The sequence below is a fragment of the Mastigoproctus giganteus genome, chromosome 10, assembly GCF_048544385.1.
Source record: "Mastigoproctus giganteus isolate SK-2022 chromosome 10, ASM4854438v1, whole genome shotgun sequence".
NCBI classification, from domain to species: domain Eukaryota; kingdom Metazoa; phylum Arthropoda; class Arachnida; order Uropygi; family Thelyphonidae; genus Mastigoproctus; species Mastigoproctus giganteus.
This window is the reverse complement of record NC_143584.1, coordinates 44,811,060-44,829,636: the sequence shown is the minus strand read 5'-3', so window position 1 is coordinate 44,829,636 and position 18,577 is coordinate 44,811,060. Positions and strand designations below refer to the sequence as shown.

The window sequence follows — 18,577 nt, the reverse complement described above, 5'->3', positions numbered from 1 at the left end:
AAGTCCAAACTTCATTGGAAAGAGCTACATCTTTTCACAGTCTGTTGGAAAGCCAGTAGCGCCAGGAGCTGCCGAGAATAGAAATGCCAGCACAAGGAGCTGGAGTTGTAGTGGATATAGCAGACTCATGCCTCCACCAAAGCAAAGCCTTTCAGAACGATTTCACAAAACTTTAGGTAATTCGGCACTACACCATACCGCATTACAAATCCAAGTCTTTCGGATGCAGAAGAGTCTTCCGCCTAACAAAATATAGCAGTTGCAAAGGCGTGGAAAGTCAAGAAGTTCTCCTGTTTATCAACTAGAATTGTCTCGCAGCCTTCTGCCATAAGATTGAGATTACTCACCCGAGATACCAATTCAATTGGTAGATCACTGTACTCCTCACAATTGTACATGGTATGTTCCCATGATTCCCTTTCGCCACAATGGCAACTAGATCTTTCAGTAATTCTTAAATCATGCAACTTTGCATTAAACGAACCATGACCGGTGAATAAGAACATAGCTTGTAAGTTTGGCGCAAATCATTTGAATTTTATCGAAACTGCATTTCTTAAATTTGGGAAAAAAATTTGTGTAATCTGCCCTTTATCACAAACACTCCGACGCTCCTGCCGGAATTTTACCAAAGCGTCCCAGATTCTTGTCTTTTTCTTTCTGGAATCTGCCAAGATGTCCACATCTATATTCGGAAAAGAACACGGAATGCCACGGCGGACGAAGTAAGCCAACGCATACACTAAATGCAGATAAATAGGCAATTTTCCAGTCACAACCTGCAAAGCTGGGGTCGACACAGTTCTGCATGCCGTCTGCGCTTGTAGTACAGTGGAATCGTCACCCTCCTCCCCACACCGGGTGGAAAAGGCCCGGGTTCGAATCCCGTCGATGACGCGAGGAACTTTAATGGCCTTTTTTCACTCCGTGGCTGAGTTAGTCGGTCTCAGGCATAGATAGCAAGGTTTTTTACCCCGGCAACTCGCGGTTTTCGTCCAGGAAAAACAGGCAAATCGACCAGAGGACACACGCAATTTACGGACATAATACACAATGCACGACAGATGAATTGGCCCCGAGTGCCAAGCGATAGTGACAAGCGATTTTTCTCTGCGACTCATAAAGTGATCTTTGAAAGTGATATAGTTCTATTTTTTGTTGTACGATTTTCTCCTGTTTTGTTCACTTAAAGCGGTTCTTCACTTAAAAAGTCTTACGTAAGAACCCAGAAAGGGAATCTACCTTTCTTTCTTAGTATTTATATTAAATACTCACACTCTACTAACCTTAATATCCGCTTGGTCACTGGTGGCACTGCTCCTGCCTCCACGTGGCGGGGCTGGTAGTCTGGGAGAAGAAAGTACTTCTCCCAGGGCTAAAAAGAGTAAACATGGATACTAATGATTTCCCACGATTAGAGCCAAAGAGCTCGTAACAAGACAACCACGAAACTGATCATGACTTTTCATTGTCGAAAAGACTAAAAAAGGATGCAAACAAGCAGGAAGCTCCAGCTTTCCTGATCATCCATTCTCTGTCTTCACAATCTGTCAGCAAGCTTTCGCCTTTCATCATACAACGATGCCTTGTAAATGCAGCAGCATCTCCAAAAATGGTGAAACGCCTTCAATCTGGCGACTTGCTAATAGAGACCTCTCTTCCAAGACACTCTGACCTCCTGTTAAAACTTACATCTTTAAGTGGAATTCCAATCCAAGTCACTCCACACAACACCCTGAATTCTTCCAAGGGAGTGATCAGTGAATGGGACCTATTGAACGTTTCCGAGGAAGAAATAATTCAGGAACTAAAAGATCAAAATGTAACTCAGGCCAAGAGAATCATGATACGAAAAGACGGCATCTTAGTCCCAACCCGTAGCATAATTTTAACCTTTAGTTCGCCGAATCTACCATCCTCGGTTAAAGCAGGCTATTTAAACTGTCGTGTTCGGCCCTATATCCCGAACCCTCTGAGATGCTACAAATGTCAGAAATTTGGCCACTCCCAGACAGCATGCCGTGGAGATGCAACATGTCCAAACTGCGGATGCACAACTCACACTCAATCTGAATGCAAGGCACAAACTCCGCAGTGTCCTAATTGCAAGGGCAATCATCCAGCCTACTCCAAAGATTGTGATCTTTGGAAGTTAGGAAAAAAAATACAGAAATACAAGACAGAAAATAAAGTATCTTTTCAAGAAGCTAGAAGACAAGTAAAATCAAGTATTCCAAAAACTACTTATGCTTCGGCTGCCCATAGTTACAAATCAGTAGCATGTCAAACAGAAGTGTCAGTCTCTCCAGATAAATCGATCGCCGACTGGGCTCGATCCGTACTATCAACTCAGCCTACATCTGAATCACAGTTAGTGGACCAAAGTAATAATACGCCACTCACAATTCCAACTCAAAACCTAACCCACAATACAGTGGCAGAAAAAGTACATAAATCAGATAGTGTGGAGGTGAAACAACCAACAAGCATGGATACAGATGATATGCCCAACCAAGAAGATTTTCTTGAATTATATGCAGATGGAGACATGGAGGATAAAAATGATTCAGGACGCCCTTCTTTTCCTAGAAAAGAAAAATCTAAATCTGACCGTCACAAACAACCTACGCATAAAAAGCAGACAGATTCAGCTTCCTCTTACAAAACCAAATAATGGAACATATTATACAATGGAACTGTAGAGGTCTTCGCAGTAACCTAGATGATATATACGAATTAATTCATCACTATAAACCTCTTGCAATGTGCTTACAAGAAACTAATTTGACATCACTGGTCTCAGTCTCAATCAAAAATTACACTGTATTCAGGCAAGACAGGACTGTGTCTAATAACGCTCATGGCGGAGTAGCGATACTCGTGGATTCCACCATCCCCGCCAGACGTATTCCCTTACGAACATCCTTAGAAGCTGTTGCCACGCGTGTTGTTAATGGTATTACTTTGACATTGGCCTCCATTTATCTTCCGCCCAATCATCAATATACTATTCAGGAACTTGAAGATCTTGTTATGCAGTTACCATCACCGTTTTGTTTACTAGGAGACTTTAATGCACATCACCCATTATGGGGTTCCCCCACCTCAGACAGACGGGCTAAGCTGATCGAAACGTTGATTGATAGGCAGAATTTAACATTACTGAATACTGGGTCTCCTACATATGTGCATCTCCCTACTGGCTCAATATCTGCTATAGATCTTTCCATATGTTCCCCAATCCTCTTTCCAAGTATAGATTGGATACCTCTGAATGATCCTTATAGTAGTGACCATTATCCATTAATCTGCAAAATTCAAACATCCTGTTCCTACCCAATAGAAAGTCCAATTAAATGGAAATTTTCAAAGGCTGATTGGGAAAAATACAGATCGCACATCTCATTTGACAACGATATCATTCAGTCCGGTTCCATCAATAGCGTTACTGAGCATATCACAAATCAAATGCTGGCAGCTGCATCCGTCGCAGTTCCTCAATATCAAGCAAGTAATAGACGAAAATTAAATTACTGGTGGAATGAAGATTGCAATAATGCAAAAAAAGAGAAAAACAAAGCATGGAATCTTTTCCGCAAAAATCCTACCACTCCCAATCTTATTAACTATAAACGGCTCAGAGCTAAAGCTCGCTACATCAGACGCAAAGCAAAAAAAGAAACTTGGATTAAATTCGCCTCATCAGTTAATAAAAATACCGATATCAGATTAATCTGGAGAAAAATAAAATGTTTAAACAATAAATTTCCTCCTCTATCCACCCCGCTACTAAACTGGAATGGACAAGAACTCTCTAATCCCACAGATATATCAAATGCACTGGGAATTGTATTTTCTCTGTTGTCTTCTTGTAATGCTTATGATCAATCATTCCAAAAACGTAAAACCGTTGCAGAGAGATCCAAACTGAATTACGCTGACAATTCTGCTTTATCGTATAATCAGCCATTTACCATGTTCGAGCTACAGCAAGCTCTTACCAACTCAAGAAACAGTGCTGCTGGCCCTGATGGGTTATATTATGTAATGCTCCGAAATCTGGATCAAAGATCACTGTTTTCGCTGCTCATATTTTATAATCGAATATTTTCTGAACATACCCTCCCCAGCTCCTGGAGTCATTCTTATGTAATACCGATTGCAAAACCCGGTAAAGATCATTCGGTTCCTCAAAATTACAGACCGATATCCCTCACCAGCTGTCTCAGCAAAACTCTTGAGAAAATGATACATGGCCGTCTCACCTGGTTCCTCGAGTCTCAAAACTTGATAAATAAAGAACAATTTGGATTCCGGAAAAACCGATCCGCCTTGGATCTTATGATCAAAGCTGAGTCAAATATCAGAAATGCTTTCATCAAAAAGGAACATCTCGTCATGGTCTGTCTTGACGTTGAGAAAGCCTTTGACACTACGTGGCGTTTTGGAATCTTAAAGGATCTACATTCTCTTGGCCTGAGAGGTAATTTACCATATTTTATCCAAAATTTTCTTCAACGGAGATCCTTTCAAGTTCGTTATCGGGGAACCCTCTCTAAAATCTTTATCCAAGAAGAAGGAATTCCACAGGGATCTGTTCTCAGCGCTACCTTGTTTGCAATGAGAATAAACCATATAATTGAACTCATTCCGAAAACGGTGGATTCATACCTTTTCGCAGATGATCTCTCGATTTCCTGTCATTCTCAAAACATGCATTACATTGAACGCCAACTTCAAATATCAATGAATCGCATCCTGACATGGATGACACAAAATGGTTATAGACTATCCAGCCAGAAATCTACTGCCATACACTTCTGCTCTAGACGCAATATGCATCCTGAACCTGAGCTGCAATTGAATAACCATCCTCTTCCCATAACTGACTGTACTCGTCTACTGGGATTGTTCTTTGACAATAAGTTAAATTTCCAAAAGCACATTGAACATCTCCGGACTACTTGTCAAAAAAAACTGAACATTCTCAGAGTCTTATCAGCCACAACATGGGGAGCAGATCGCCAAAGCCTGCTACATATATATAGATCCATAATCAGATCTCGACTGGACTACGGTGCCCCTGTCTTCGATTCTGCTAGGGAGAGCGCTTTATCTCGCCTCAATCCTATTCAACATTCAGCTCTCAGAACAGCACTAGGTGCGTTCAGAACATCTCCAGTGCAAAGCTTGTATGTTGAAGCTCATGAACCTCCCCTAAATATCAGGAGAAAGATGCTGCTGCTGCATTATGCAACCAAGATCCAAAGCCAGATGACCCATCCTAATTGGCCAATACTCTACAATCCACAGTTTATGACCTTATACAGAAACAAACCACAGACAGTTCGGCCTGCTGGTATTAGGTTAAAACAGCTAGCAGAAGATTGGGATGTACACTTCAATAAAATTTTACGAGATCCTATAGATCCTGAACCTCCATGGTCTGTCATCACACCATCTTGTGACAATTATTTCTACCAGTGGGGTAAACACTCTCTATCAGATATTAATATCCAGCAGCTACACATAGCGCATACTCAACGTTATCCTGACTTCGCTAAAATTTATACAGATGGATCGAAGTCTGAGAGTGGATCAGGCGCAGCAGTAGTACTCCCAGATGCTACCATTTCTCTATCTCTCCCAACAGAGTGCAGTAGCTACACAACTGAATTATATGCCATAAAGTTTGCTATAGAAAGTATTTTCCATATGTCAATTCAAAAGAGCTTAATTTACACAGACTCGCAGAGTTCCTTATCAGCCTTGCAAAACAATTCCCCGTCTACTCACCCTCTATTAAAGCTCATTAGAACAGAGTTGATACGTCTGAGAGAGTGCCAACAAAAAGTTATTTTCTGCTGGATACCTGGTCATACTGGAATACCAGGAAATGAAATTGCAGATGATGCTGCCAAACATCCATCTAGAGCAGCCCCAACAAATTTCTTAATACCGTTTACTGATTATAAAATGAAGATCCGAAGTATATGTAAAGATCGATGGACTCTACAATGGCAAGCACAAATTCATAATAAACTTTTTCAAATTAAACCTGTACCAAAATTATGGACCTCTAGCCTCATTACTAACAGACAAGAAGAAATAATCCTAACCAGAGCCAGAATCGGTCATACTCATTTAACTCATTTGTTCCTCCTCTCAGGGAATGACCCTCCTGAGTGTAATCATTGTCATACACCACTTACAGTGAAACACATACTTCTAGAATGTACTCTGTATCATAATGCTCGACTAATGTCATTCAGTTCTCTAGCAAGCTTAAAGGTACCATTGTCACTTAGCCATATCATAGGCGAAAAATCAAACATCGCAGAATTCTTCTCCTTCCTAAAACAAATAGGAATGTATAGCCGTTTCTAATTGCTTCTACATGAAACAAACAGGCAGTATGAACCACTTTTCTAAGTGCAATATGGCCTAAGTAGCCATTGCACTTAAAACCCCATAAACAACAACAACAACAACAGATGAATTTAATTATTCGGGTGGCCTAAAAATAATATATATTTTTTAGTTCTGCATGCCATGCACATCGAAATGTAAACAGCACAAAAAAAATTTTTACATTCTTTCTTTTTTTCTTCTAAAAAAGGAAATCTATAAAAAATAATTTCATGTATTAATAACGCCAGGTTTAGCTTAGAAGATATTTAAAATATTTAAAAGTAACATAGCTGCCATTTTGGGAAAAACTTTCCTTTGTCAGTAAACGCATTCAGTTTCATCGACTCTAAGGATGGCGTAGTTAAATCGTCTATTGTCTGTCTGGAAGAAGAAAAAAAAAAAAAAAACAACTAATAGAGGAATGACAGCTTCACAAAACCGAATTGGTTTTGAAGGAGGGGGTTGAATAGTTCATATTATGGAACTATTCCTTTGAATAGTTCCATAAATCTCATTGATAATAAAACACCCTTTAAAATGTCACGTAAATGAGCAGTTTGCGTGGGCCCGGCCCTCCGATTTTCCGCTACGTCACTGCCGTAAGCCGAGACTAACTTTCCGTTAGAATTTATGCGATGTAGCCAACACAAGACGCAACGATCAGTTGATACGACGAAGATTTTTGGCCGAATCGTAAACACGACACAGTTTCTTTTAAAGTGTATCATTGCGAGGAAGGTTAGCAGGAATGCAGTTCATCTACCGGCTGGCCGTGGTTCTCTTTCTCCTCGCGCCGAGCGTGCATATCGCTAGTTCAATAACACCGCACACGAGAACCCATCAGTAGCAATCAGTGTCTGAAATTCTGTCCGATAGCGCTGATGGTACTGTGTAAACTGATGACCACTCAGCGTTGTTTATTGAGGATCGGTAATTTGTGACTCTTTATTCATCAAAGTTCACTTACGGGACAACTCTGGACGAAGGAACAGCGTCGCAGTGCTGCTCCTCATTGGTCAAGTAAGTACCGAGATTTCTTCCTTCTGTTTCCTGCTGTCACTTTATGTAGGGGGGTTTACTTCGCGGTAATAAAAGTTTAGGTGTTTTTTTACCAGATGGTCTTAAATCCTGCAATGGAACTATTTTTCCTCTGCAGATCTGAAACTGCCATTACTCAACATTTTTTGAACATCTCTTATGGTAAGATGACCTTTACCATAAGGGTCTTCCTAAGATTTAGAGAAGACCAGTGTTCTCCAATTACATGTGTCGAATTTTTTACGCTTTTTATAAAAATGTATTTTATAGGTGTGTATATAAATGTATTAAGATAATTATTGTATTTATTTTTCTCCTGTAAGATGAGAAAGTAAACCTCGGAATAGCACTTCCCACGCATTCAAATTCTCAAATTCTCTTGGTTTACCCATGATCCTCGTGCTGTTTGCTGAAACAGTAATTTTTAATCATCATTTTAACTAGCCTACCATAATGCTTCATAGCATTGATGCGCAGCTTTTATTGTTATATTTTTTAACTGGTAAATTAAATTAAACCAAATTTAAAGAAGCCCTTGAATAGAAACAGAAAACAAAAATATTACAGCTCTCGTAGTAAAAAAATATTGTTTTGAGTAGTGGTACTGAACACGTGGAACATGTGCCAAACATGACGCATGGAAAGTTACTCTTGAATGATCCTCAAAGCAAAACAAAAGTGACATTTTGTGTGTCAATTTTAAAATGCTTTGCTTTAAATATGGAATCTTTAAATTGCTTTAGAATCGAGTTAATTTTACTGTCACGTATCAGAATGATTTGCATGCTGACACGTAACACTTCTTTCCTAGTATTATGGTACATAAGGGAGGGAGGGAGGGAGGGAGGGAGAGAGAGGGTTGATTACTACTGGCTTAGATTGTGATGACCCATGGGGACAACCAACCACTTTTATCTCTGTTTTTTTATAGATCCATTGCCAAATCCTTAAAAGCGCATGTTGTCTTCACAATGTCCATCTTCTGCCCTCATATTATGATTCTACTTCCAGTGAACGGATTTTCATTGAATTTTATATTTGGATCTTGTAAAAGATTTTGTGGAGCTCAAATTTCACTCAAACCAATTGTCATTTTTTACCAATGAGCTAAATCTATAAGTATATTTCGGATATTTGGACATTATTCAATTAGAAAATTCAGATCCACTCCAAATTTTCCATTCTAATTTGACAGTTCCCTCAATTTTACGTCTTGCAGAAATCTATATTAGGCTGGATGTTCGAACATTACTCAAAAAGGAAAAATGGTATCAACACCAAATTTTCAACGTATGTTTGTCTGGCTCCTGGGAAGATTTCAGTCAGTTCTACTTCCGTAGTCCGCAGAAAAACTGCTACACAAATCTCATCTTATGGTTACCAACAACAACAACAACAACACGTCATGTACATCACGTGACGAGAGTTTGGCAAACATTTCTTGAATGCAGGATAGAACGGCGCATTATAGCCAAAGCAGCTTATGCGCTATCAAACCCCCACAGCACCAACAACAACAGTATAGAAGGCTTGACACGCACACATTTAAGAAGTAAATGCGTCTGAAATGTAACTTAATGCGTATATTACCAAACTTGTGCATGTTTTCTCTAAAAATCCCATGTTATGAAACCGCTACTATAAAGAATAAATTCAAGAGATCCCTGACGATTACTCGGGTTATTTTCGATTGATAACAATTATAAAAACACGCTGCTCAGTATAAATTTGCACAGTTTATAAGAGGAAAGCGATTTTATTATCACTGCATTTGTAACTGATAAATCGTCCAAGTATGTTCCTATACGAAGTGTTAAAGCAAGATCTCAGGAAGTGGGAAAATGAACGATTATTGGAAAGCTCAGAATTTGGTTTGTAATTGTAAAAACCAAACTGTTTTTCGCTTTAATCCAAACGATTAAATTGAAATTAAACTCTGTGAGGCGGAAATGCCGGATGTTTAAGCGAGTTCGCTGTACACGCATTTAACTAAAGGAAGTTGAACTGAAAGGGAATAACATAAAGGCAAAATGCTCCTACCGATCAGAAGGCCACACAATTAACACTGCAGCATACGCGTCCTTCCATATGGAAATTCCAACTGTGCCTGCGTTTTAAACACAGCCTACGTAGCTGGGATGTATTCCCGCGTTTGGCTTTGTCTGATTAATAAAATCGAATTTTCTATAAAATTCCTCGAAAGAGAGTAGGATTCTTTTCCTCCTGATAAAATATTTATATGCAGGCACTCAAAACAGAATCCATTTCCTGAAGGGAATAAGGCTCTGATGGCAAGCTTCGTCTGCTCCTCCTCTTTAATACACCATACCACGGTTGGTATGGTAAGATCGTTAAAGAGCACAGGGCCCATTAATTAACAAATCTCGCTATGGGAGGGCTAAATATGTAGTTATGCCTGTGTTCTCTTATTCTCTGGCCGCGAAATTTACCTTTTACATGAATACACTATCTTCCAGGACAGTGCCCAGAAATCCCTGATTTTCATAGTCCATTGGACCTTCCTGGAGTGAACATTCCGGTATATAAGGGAGTCGTACAAGTTAATTTTTATCGTCATGCCACGTAGAGCCGAGCTGCATGATTTCGAGAGTGGTGTTATTGTCCGATGCCACATTGCTGGCTTGTCGATTCGTGTAATTGCTAGCAAACTACGCAACCCAAACTCAATCATTGGTGATGTTATCATGGAATGGAAGCCTGATAGCACCACCGTCAAGCAACATACAGGAAGGCCACAGCAGCTTACTCCGAGTGGCCAGATGATGCGAAGAAGGGTAGTACAACAATCTCGTCAGAAATCTCTGTAAAACACCAAACAGGATTTTTAGTTGTCAACAGGGATTTAGGGGTCTGTACGAACCTACTATTATGTACGGAGTTCCACAGTCTCGTTTTCATGAGGCAGCGCATAAGCGAAACATCACAAACTGCAATCAGCAATCTTACCTTGTGGTGCAACGGACGCCGGAATTGGTCCACGGAGCAATGGAAATGGCTCTGTGGAGTGATGAATATGAATCTCGCTTCACCATATTCCGAGTGTGTGTGTGGGTGGATGAAAACAATGCCTGCATTGTGCTAGAAATGAAGTTCGTGTGAGGTAGAGTTATGATATTGGGCCATTTCTCGTGATGTAGCCTGGTACTTTTTGGATGTGTACTAGGAAACATCAACGCCGACTCCTACCTTAACATTTTGGACATCTGCATGCGACAGTTCTTTGGCACACCTATGTTTGTTTCAACAGGATAATGACCCTTGCCATACCACCGGTGCTGTTCGAGAATGGTTCAATAACCTGAAGGTACAAAAGTTAGAATGGCCGATGCAGAGCTCCAATTTTAAACCTGTGGAACTCCTATGAACTGGAACGTCAGGTGAGGAACAAGGTCAAGGTGTGTATGTTTTATTGCGGTTTCCAGAGTTTCTCCTATGTACCGCTGTAGCTTCTGAAAAGCATAATGTCAAGGCCGGCAAGTGTGTATGTGTATTGGTCTGCTGAGTGCTAGAACCTGGCGACTTCGCAGCCAGGGGGACAGGGGACACCAGGTCCCCTGCCTCCAAACCTTGGCCACGAGGAGGCGCGCCAGGGTCCACTATCCATCAGACACTTACTGGGGCTATCAGGCAAGTCTGGGAGCCCAGAATTTTCAAAGAAAGGAAAACAGGAAAATAGAACGAATGGTATGGGAAATGATAAGAGGCATCCCCGAAAAGAAGAAAATAGAAGTAGGTGAGAGATAATAGGAAATGAGGGACAATAAAAGTAGGTGAGGGACAGACCTACAAGTCCCACATCCAGTAGCTCAACTGGTCATCGTTCTGCAGGAGGAATTAAGGACTATATCCGATGCAGTCTGTCGTTCGCTGGTTGAAAGCCTACCTAGGTGGGTGGAGCGTGTCATAGTGGCCAAAACAGGACATGTTACCGAAACTTCAATGAAACAGAAATACATCCGGATATTCCTTGCAGGGTAGTGTATATGCACCACAGTTCATTTCGTTTTAGTTCTGTTCCTCGCATTTTAATGATTCTCTTTTTTTGATAATTAATTACCGCATTCTTGATGATTATACTTGTACAAACGAATGGAGCGGCTACTCTCATGAGTGGATCGGGAAAGGCAAGAGCAGCTCCCAGCTGTATATACAATGGGAAAAATTAAAATGAACTATATTTGGCTTTCTTTTTGCTCTTAGACTGCTGCTCCTCACTTCCATCTACTTCTCTACGATCCTTCTTTCTGGAGTACTTCATTCTTACTTACTGCTCCTCCGAGTCCAATAAAAATTTATTGATTCATATTAACTGAAGCTAGAAAACTTTGATACCACGGTAAATTTCAATCCCTGTTCTCATTGCTTTTTTCTTTCTTTCTTAATACACTATTCTTTTCTTTACTAACTGCCTGTCACTTCTTTTGAGGTTCCTATCTCAGTAAATTTCTCAGTGAATTTCTTCCAATGAATAAATACCAACGTGTGTTTGAAGGGTTTTTTTTTTTTGTTGTTATCTTGCGAGCAAAAATAAGTTTATTAATATACTTACTACCAGTGAGCAGAACGTTTCATTTTGTTTATTTTCTCAAGCACATCTGCAACGAGGTTGTGACTCCTTGATGTACGTAGCTCATACTTAAAACATGAGCAACAAACAGATAACGACCTTCCACTTCGCTCTATTATCATAATTGTCAAATGAAATGTTGCCAGTGTAGTGCGTCAGTGGAGCAGCAGGGCATATAAATAAACAAATGATTAAATAAAATATCATGTACACACTTGTGGGGGGTGAAGCCACACTGGGCCTAGTTAACGATGCCGACGACCCAGCTTTGTGGTGACCTAACAGTAGAGGCCTTCGTGCTTAAAACTGTTGTAGCTGAGTGGTCAAAGCACAAGTACACCATAATGATAACATTCTTGTCAAATAATTAGTTGTGTAAACTTTTCTATCCTACGTGGCCATGCCTGATCATAAACAGAACTTTTCTTTTTCAGTCGTTAAGTGGCAAATTCGATAACTGACGTAATTTAACTTGTAGTTTGGTATTCATAAAACGTTTATCTGTCACAGGACATTGAGGGCAAGTGAATCCGTGGTTAACTTAGCTGATACATTAGTGGGAGCGCATATTTTGCAATTTGGATATTGGAAGTATTGGCTCATGCGCAAGAATTCACCATTCAAGAACTACGCGTGGTCATATCGTCTGAAGTGAATTTTGTTTATCCATATTTTGTGTGTTCCATATCCATTGTCTTGTTTTAATCATTAATCTAAGATTTTGTCACTATATCTAGATATTTTAAGTATAAGAAGCTTTCTAGGCAAAAGTTTGCATTGAGAGAAAAATAACCTGTTCGAGGAACAATAAGTTTATTAGTCTACTCTTCACACAATGCAGTTCGCTCTTGTCATGAATTACGTGAAATTCTTCAACGTAGAACCAAAAGGAATTATTTATTTTGTTTTCTAATTATTCCTTATCGGTAATTTCTTAGTTTAACTTCCTAAATTATTTCTCTTCGCGATAACCAGTAAAATTGCGTATACATATCTCACCTAAAATACATTAATTTAAAATTAAATCTGCCAGCGTAATTAATTTAATTAGCTGGCTTAGCGTTGTAACAATGATCTAACCAAGTATAAAAAGAAAACAGGAAGTGAAATTCTTCTCATAAATATTGCTCTTTAACAATATTTACGTTTTTTCTCCCTCCCCTCAAGCTTTTGAATGAACTCCGAATATATATATATATATATATATATATATATATTTCCTTAATTAAACCATTAAAAAAAAAAATCCCAGTGTTATTGGGACAATCGAGTGTCCCAATAACACTGGGAAAATGTCAGAATAAATTCGTAGGTAAAATTGGCGTGTCGCGTTCTCCTTCCGTTTTGAATTTACTGGGCTGCAAAGCGCAGTGCTTGCTATTGATCAATGTCGCAATCGAAGGCGTCTCCTTATTGGTGGAAGTTCACGCATCAGAGGCACTAATGTAACGCCAAGGGTTGAGCGGCTGAAGATGAAGCACTTAATTAACAAAGTCACTCTCCTCTTTTATGCATTTGAAAGGATCTCAATTTTCAGGCGTTTGCCACTTGTGACGTCAAAAAACTCTGGCGTGGCTTTTGAGATCTTGGTTTTATGCATCCAGCTCAAGGTTGTTACCGCTCCTCTCGCTGTATGACTCCTGCCGTCTAAACAAACTTAAAAACAATTCTGAGCCCTTGAAGGGTTTATCATTACTTTTCTCAAACTGATATCGCAAAAACAAACAAACAAAAAAAAGATTGGTTTGGGATTGACCTGGACCTATATTTTTATAAAACAGCACATACCAAAATTACCAAACGTATTACTCTTTTTAAAGGTATTGTCTCCATCTACACTGATACATTTTTGTAGTCGTGCAAGGAATCGATGCTGGCTTCTTAGAAAGAAGTATTCTCTGTGTAGCCAATTCAGTCCACCGGGCTTACGTTTGTCATCTATCTTGAGTCTCTGTCTCCTTCACTGTGAGTTAAATGTGACTGTAAGGAATGGTTCACAATTTCCCATCCTAAGGTTGTCAATATTGTCAAATTCGCCGTATGTGAATGTCCGTTGTTGCACAATAGAATAATCCCTTTGACAGTTTCGCAATATATTTTTGCCAATTGCTTTACGGCGTCAAGCCGGTTATCAGATAAGCGGTTTTGGGTAATGAAGGAAAAAGTTTGGGAAGCATTGCTTTTACGCACATCATTGAGAATAAAATTGCTGTAATACGGTTGAATGAGCTGACGGTAAATTGGCAAGAACCAACCTTTTTGAATCCACAAAAGACACTTGCCCTGATTTTGCTGGCTGAAGGCTGTGTCTTGAATTTTTTGGATGGTGGAAATCCTTTGTGGCACCATCCCATACTAGACCTTTAATTCTGGTGTACTCATTTCTAGTCACAATCACCTGCTGAAATGCTTTTCTTTCCAATTCAAATTGTTTGACAAGTTCGGCGCAACCGGTAATATTTTGTGCCTTCTGTTGAAAGTCGGTGGGAATAACCGTGAGCATGCTCTGTTGTACAGTAAGTATTCATGAATAATTCCCCCAAGACTTGCGCATATTTTCGATGCAATATTATCACGCATTGCAATTGGTCTGTTTTCCAAAATGAACTCTTCGACGCGACGAATATTGACATCTATGATAACGGTCAGCTACGCATAAGCAAGCATGCGGTAGGTTAGCAACTTCTTCAAGACATTCATGAAGCTTGATGCACCAATCAAACCCACTTGCGCGTGATAGGGGCTCTTTCCTATATTGCGCGTCTAACCTGCGAAGAATTTCAGCCGCTCTCACGTACTCTGAACTTTTTCTTTGATGATGCGCGTAGTTCTGCAGTTGTAGTTGTAGACTGGCACCGTACTACTTTGTTCCTAATGCCAGACATGACTGTGTCAGACACTGAAAGCGTGTTCCGTTATCTGCCACGAAGCTTTGTTGATCAAGTGCACAGACCTTCTGTTAAAAAAAAAAAAAATCTAGAAACTTGATTTTATTTTCCATAATATGGGCATAATTGAGTCTTTTATGGTAACATTGGTTTAGGGGTTAGCATTGTAACCCCCATACCACATTCGACATTCACGAGTCTGTAACAAGGCCCGTGTGATTTTGCCCCTTTTACAAAACATGCTTGTAAAGGATTTAGGTAGAAAACACGTTATAAAAATCCAGACATTCCAACTCAAAGATAAAAATATGACTTGAAAGCAAGAATTCAATAGTACTTTGAACCCATTAAGTCATAGTCAGGGTTAAAGTTGCGATAATCAGATTATACAGGCTTCATGGGATAAACTTTTTCACAGAATGGTCTGCAGCTGTTAAAAATGAACTTTGTTTTTTAAAGACTGGGTTCGTTTGAACAGAAGATGCCAAAGAATGTTGGAAAACTATTAATTTGGAGGATGGGCTACGTTAATGGAATTTAAAAGCAGAGGTACTTGTCCTTTTCCAACGTTCTATTGAGGCATACTGTATACTAACTTTGAAATCAGCTCGAGAGATACATCTACAGTGGAGGGGTGGGGTAATCTTTTAATATTAATAAAGTTAGAACTTGCTGAAAGTAACTTAATATATAATTCACTGCCATAATCCGCTACATGGATTGTGTTATAAAGGACATAGAAAAGATAGATAAACTCTGAAGTGTTTGTATACCAGTTCCAGGCGTATAGTTAATAATTTTTGATGAATTAGAGATACTGATTAAGTCTGACTAATGCTGACATAATAGGAATATCAGAAACATGGCGTCATTCTGGTATATCGGATCCATATTCAAAGTGAGCATATCAAGAGTACAATTTCTATTTGTCCGATTTAATGAAATTGGAGAGGCTTCGCAAATGTTTCCAAAATACCGAAATATAACTTTCATCAAAATCCATTCTTTAGAAGTCTAGTTGTTTCCATGCGGATGGACAAATGTACTTAATCTAATAGACGCTTACACATTCGGGAACGCACCTAAAAACTGTATTACGTTTGTTCCGATATACCCCTTTGCTCACCACTGTTATTCTGCACCATCATTTGACTGATTGCGCTTCGTCTGTTATACTGCCGACATGGAAAGAGGCGTAGGTAAAAATCGCCTGCTTCTTTCCACGTCCATCTCACATCTTGGGTCATTCTCAGTACACTATAGACTCTTGTGCGTAAATCCCCATCCCCATCAGTGCAACAAGTCCGGAGCCAACTATTATACCACGCTCAGGGCCATTCTCTTTCTGGATTGCCCACGCACACAGAAACAATCAACAGCCTCCCGTGTTTGACTACTTGCTTTAATAGCGTGATACAAACACATAACTATCTCTGACAGAGCGACCAATTTCTTGGATGGTGGAAATTGGTGCACCTAATAAACTTGTCGCTAAATGTACACAATTTATAAATTTTGGCATATGTCTGTATAAATCTGCCCAGATTATTTCTCACTAAAAAAATAATCCAACACAGGCCGTAGCTATTATTGGAGGATACTAAATGTCCTCATGCACACTTAGGAATAGTCTTCGATTCCAAGTTACGATTTCACAATCACATTGAAAAAACACTTATTAAATTCCTTCGGATTCGTTGGCTAGCTTAGTGCCAACTCCTCCATATCCGTAAGCCAGTGATAGCTCGCAAATGCATAACCACCTTCCTCTATGCTGGAATCCTGTATTGAGTTCAATCTGAGCATCGGGTGCCCACACTAACATAAAGCGCATTTATGCCGAGGAAAATACTGGTGGTTAAAATGGGCCACCCACAAATTAAATCTTCCCCCTCTTCAACGGACAAGAGCAATTGCACAAGAACTGGGGCTAAGGAGGCTACTAGACCTGGTTGATGAAAGAAGACTTTGTTTGTTTTCACTGCAATAATGATCACCGGCATTATATCCGAATCCAACATATGGAACATACGTTCATGCGCATCCCCTATGCACGTCTAAGATCAACTTTAATTGTGCATTCCAACAGGCTTGCTTATCCAATCGTTTTCTACCAAATCAGATGTTTGACAGAATCCAAGGACTCGATGCTGACCCGCTTCGATTTGCCACCAACGCAGCTTATAGGTTCCATGTACTTCTTACCACAAGCCTCCCCAGCTGACTCGTCATCATAACTGTGTAGACTGAGCTATTCAACACTTGCAGTTATGCATGTGGCTTCCGCACTTCCAACTGTGAATGGACAACCTCGTGCTTGACTACCTGCATCTTTCACATTGTTCCAGAGGACTGTTAAGTTTTCCCCCGTGCACAAATACATTATATTCTACCTTCCCGTCATTACAGGATATGTTATAGTGTTTCCGTTTTTTAATTTGTTTTGTTTATATACTATTTTTCTACATGTATTTTTTTTTTTTTTTTTTTTTCTATGTAGTTATATTTACTTTGTAAACATCTGGCTGCTTGCTGTAATGGAAATAAAGATTATTTATTTATAAATCCCTTCACGGATACAATCCAAGTGTTCGAATTTGAAAATAAGTTGATTATTGCAGTTGGGTTAAACTAGATTAATTAAAAGCTAGTCTCGAATAATAATATGCATCGCGATTTGGTGCAACCTTCCAAGAATTGCATTACTCCAAGTACAGGGGGAATTGTTGTTGATGTGTTGTTGTTGAGGCGGATCCCAGGGTTTCCCCCATCAGTCGCAGTTGTACATCTTGTGTAGAAGCTTACGCCAAAATCGTCCATTTTTATGTAGTGTGTTGGATGAGTAAGGGTAGTGATATGGTGTGTTATATTTTCAGCCGGTACCTGGCTCTTAGCAGATGGGAAGTAGCAACACCTGGTCACCACGTCCCAGCCCCCATCCTCGCCACGTGGAGGCGGCCAGGACCTACTATCACCAGGGCAAAAGACCCGAGAGAGCCCAAATTAGGATGAAATGAAAAGGCTATAGAAGGAGAAGTTTGGGAGCTGGAGAGGTAGGAAAGAATAGAAGAGAGGAGGATCAAACAGAGGGACCCTCCAATAGTTAGAAGGTAGAAGAAATAAAGCAAGACTAAAGGAAATAGAGGTGGAGAAGTGGAGTGACTTCTCATGCTATGGGAAATAATCCCATGGAGGATCCCATCCTAGAAGCTAGGATCAGCAAGATTTCTTGAGATATAATTATGTCTAATCTCTTGTAGACATTTCTCCAGGCACTTCCTCGGAGAAACAAGTTTGTTTATTTATTTATATATATATATATATATATATATATATATATATATATATATATTTTTTTTTTTTTTTTTTTACCCGAATCACGCTATAAACAGATTCCACATCTTCAGAACACCAAGAATTTACCTATATACAAGAACATTTTCAATGTCCAGCAGGGTATATTTGGTTACAATGAGTATCCAATCATCAACTCCTGATAAAATTATCGCATGAGATCGTATAAGCGAAGGTTTGTATACATTGTGAAGGTATCTGAAACAAGCTGCAGTTCACGCCTGTAGTCCTGATAATATTGACAATCGAAAATAATGTGGTCAATACTCCCTTCCTGTCCACAGAGACAAAGCGGGGT

At 39.6% G+C, this 18,577-nt stretch overlaps 1 protein-coding gene across 1 annotated transcript in view; it reads left to right on the top strand.

The window, feature by feature from the left end:
• The first annotated feature begins 7,057 nt into the window (after positions 1–7,057).
• The window catches only part of LOC150079006 (cytokine receptor-like), a 453,754-nt gene continuing 442,234 nt past the window's right edge, over positions 7,058–18,577 (top strand). Inside the window, exon 1 of the mRNA XM_090383341.1 lies at positions 7,058–7,431. The gene's annotated coding sequence lies outside the window, so the exon portion shown is untranslated. The remainder of the gene's footprint in view (positions 7,432–18,577) is intronic.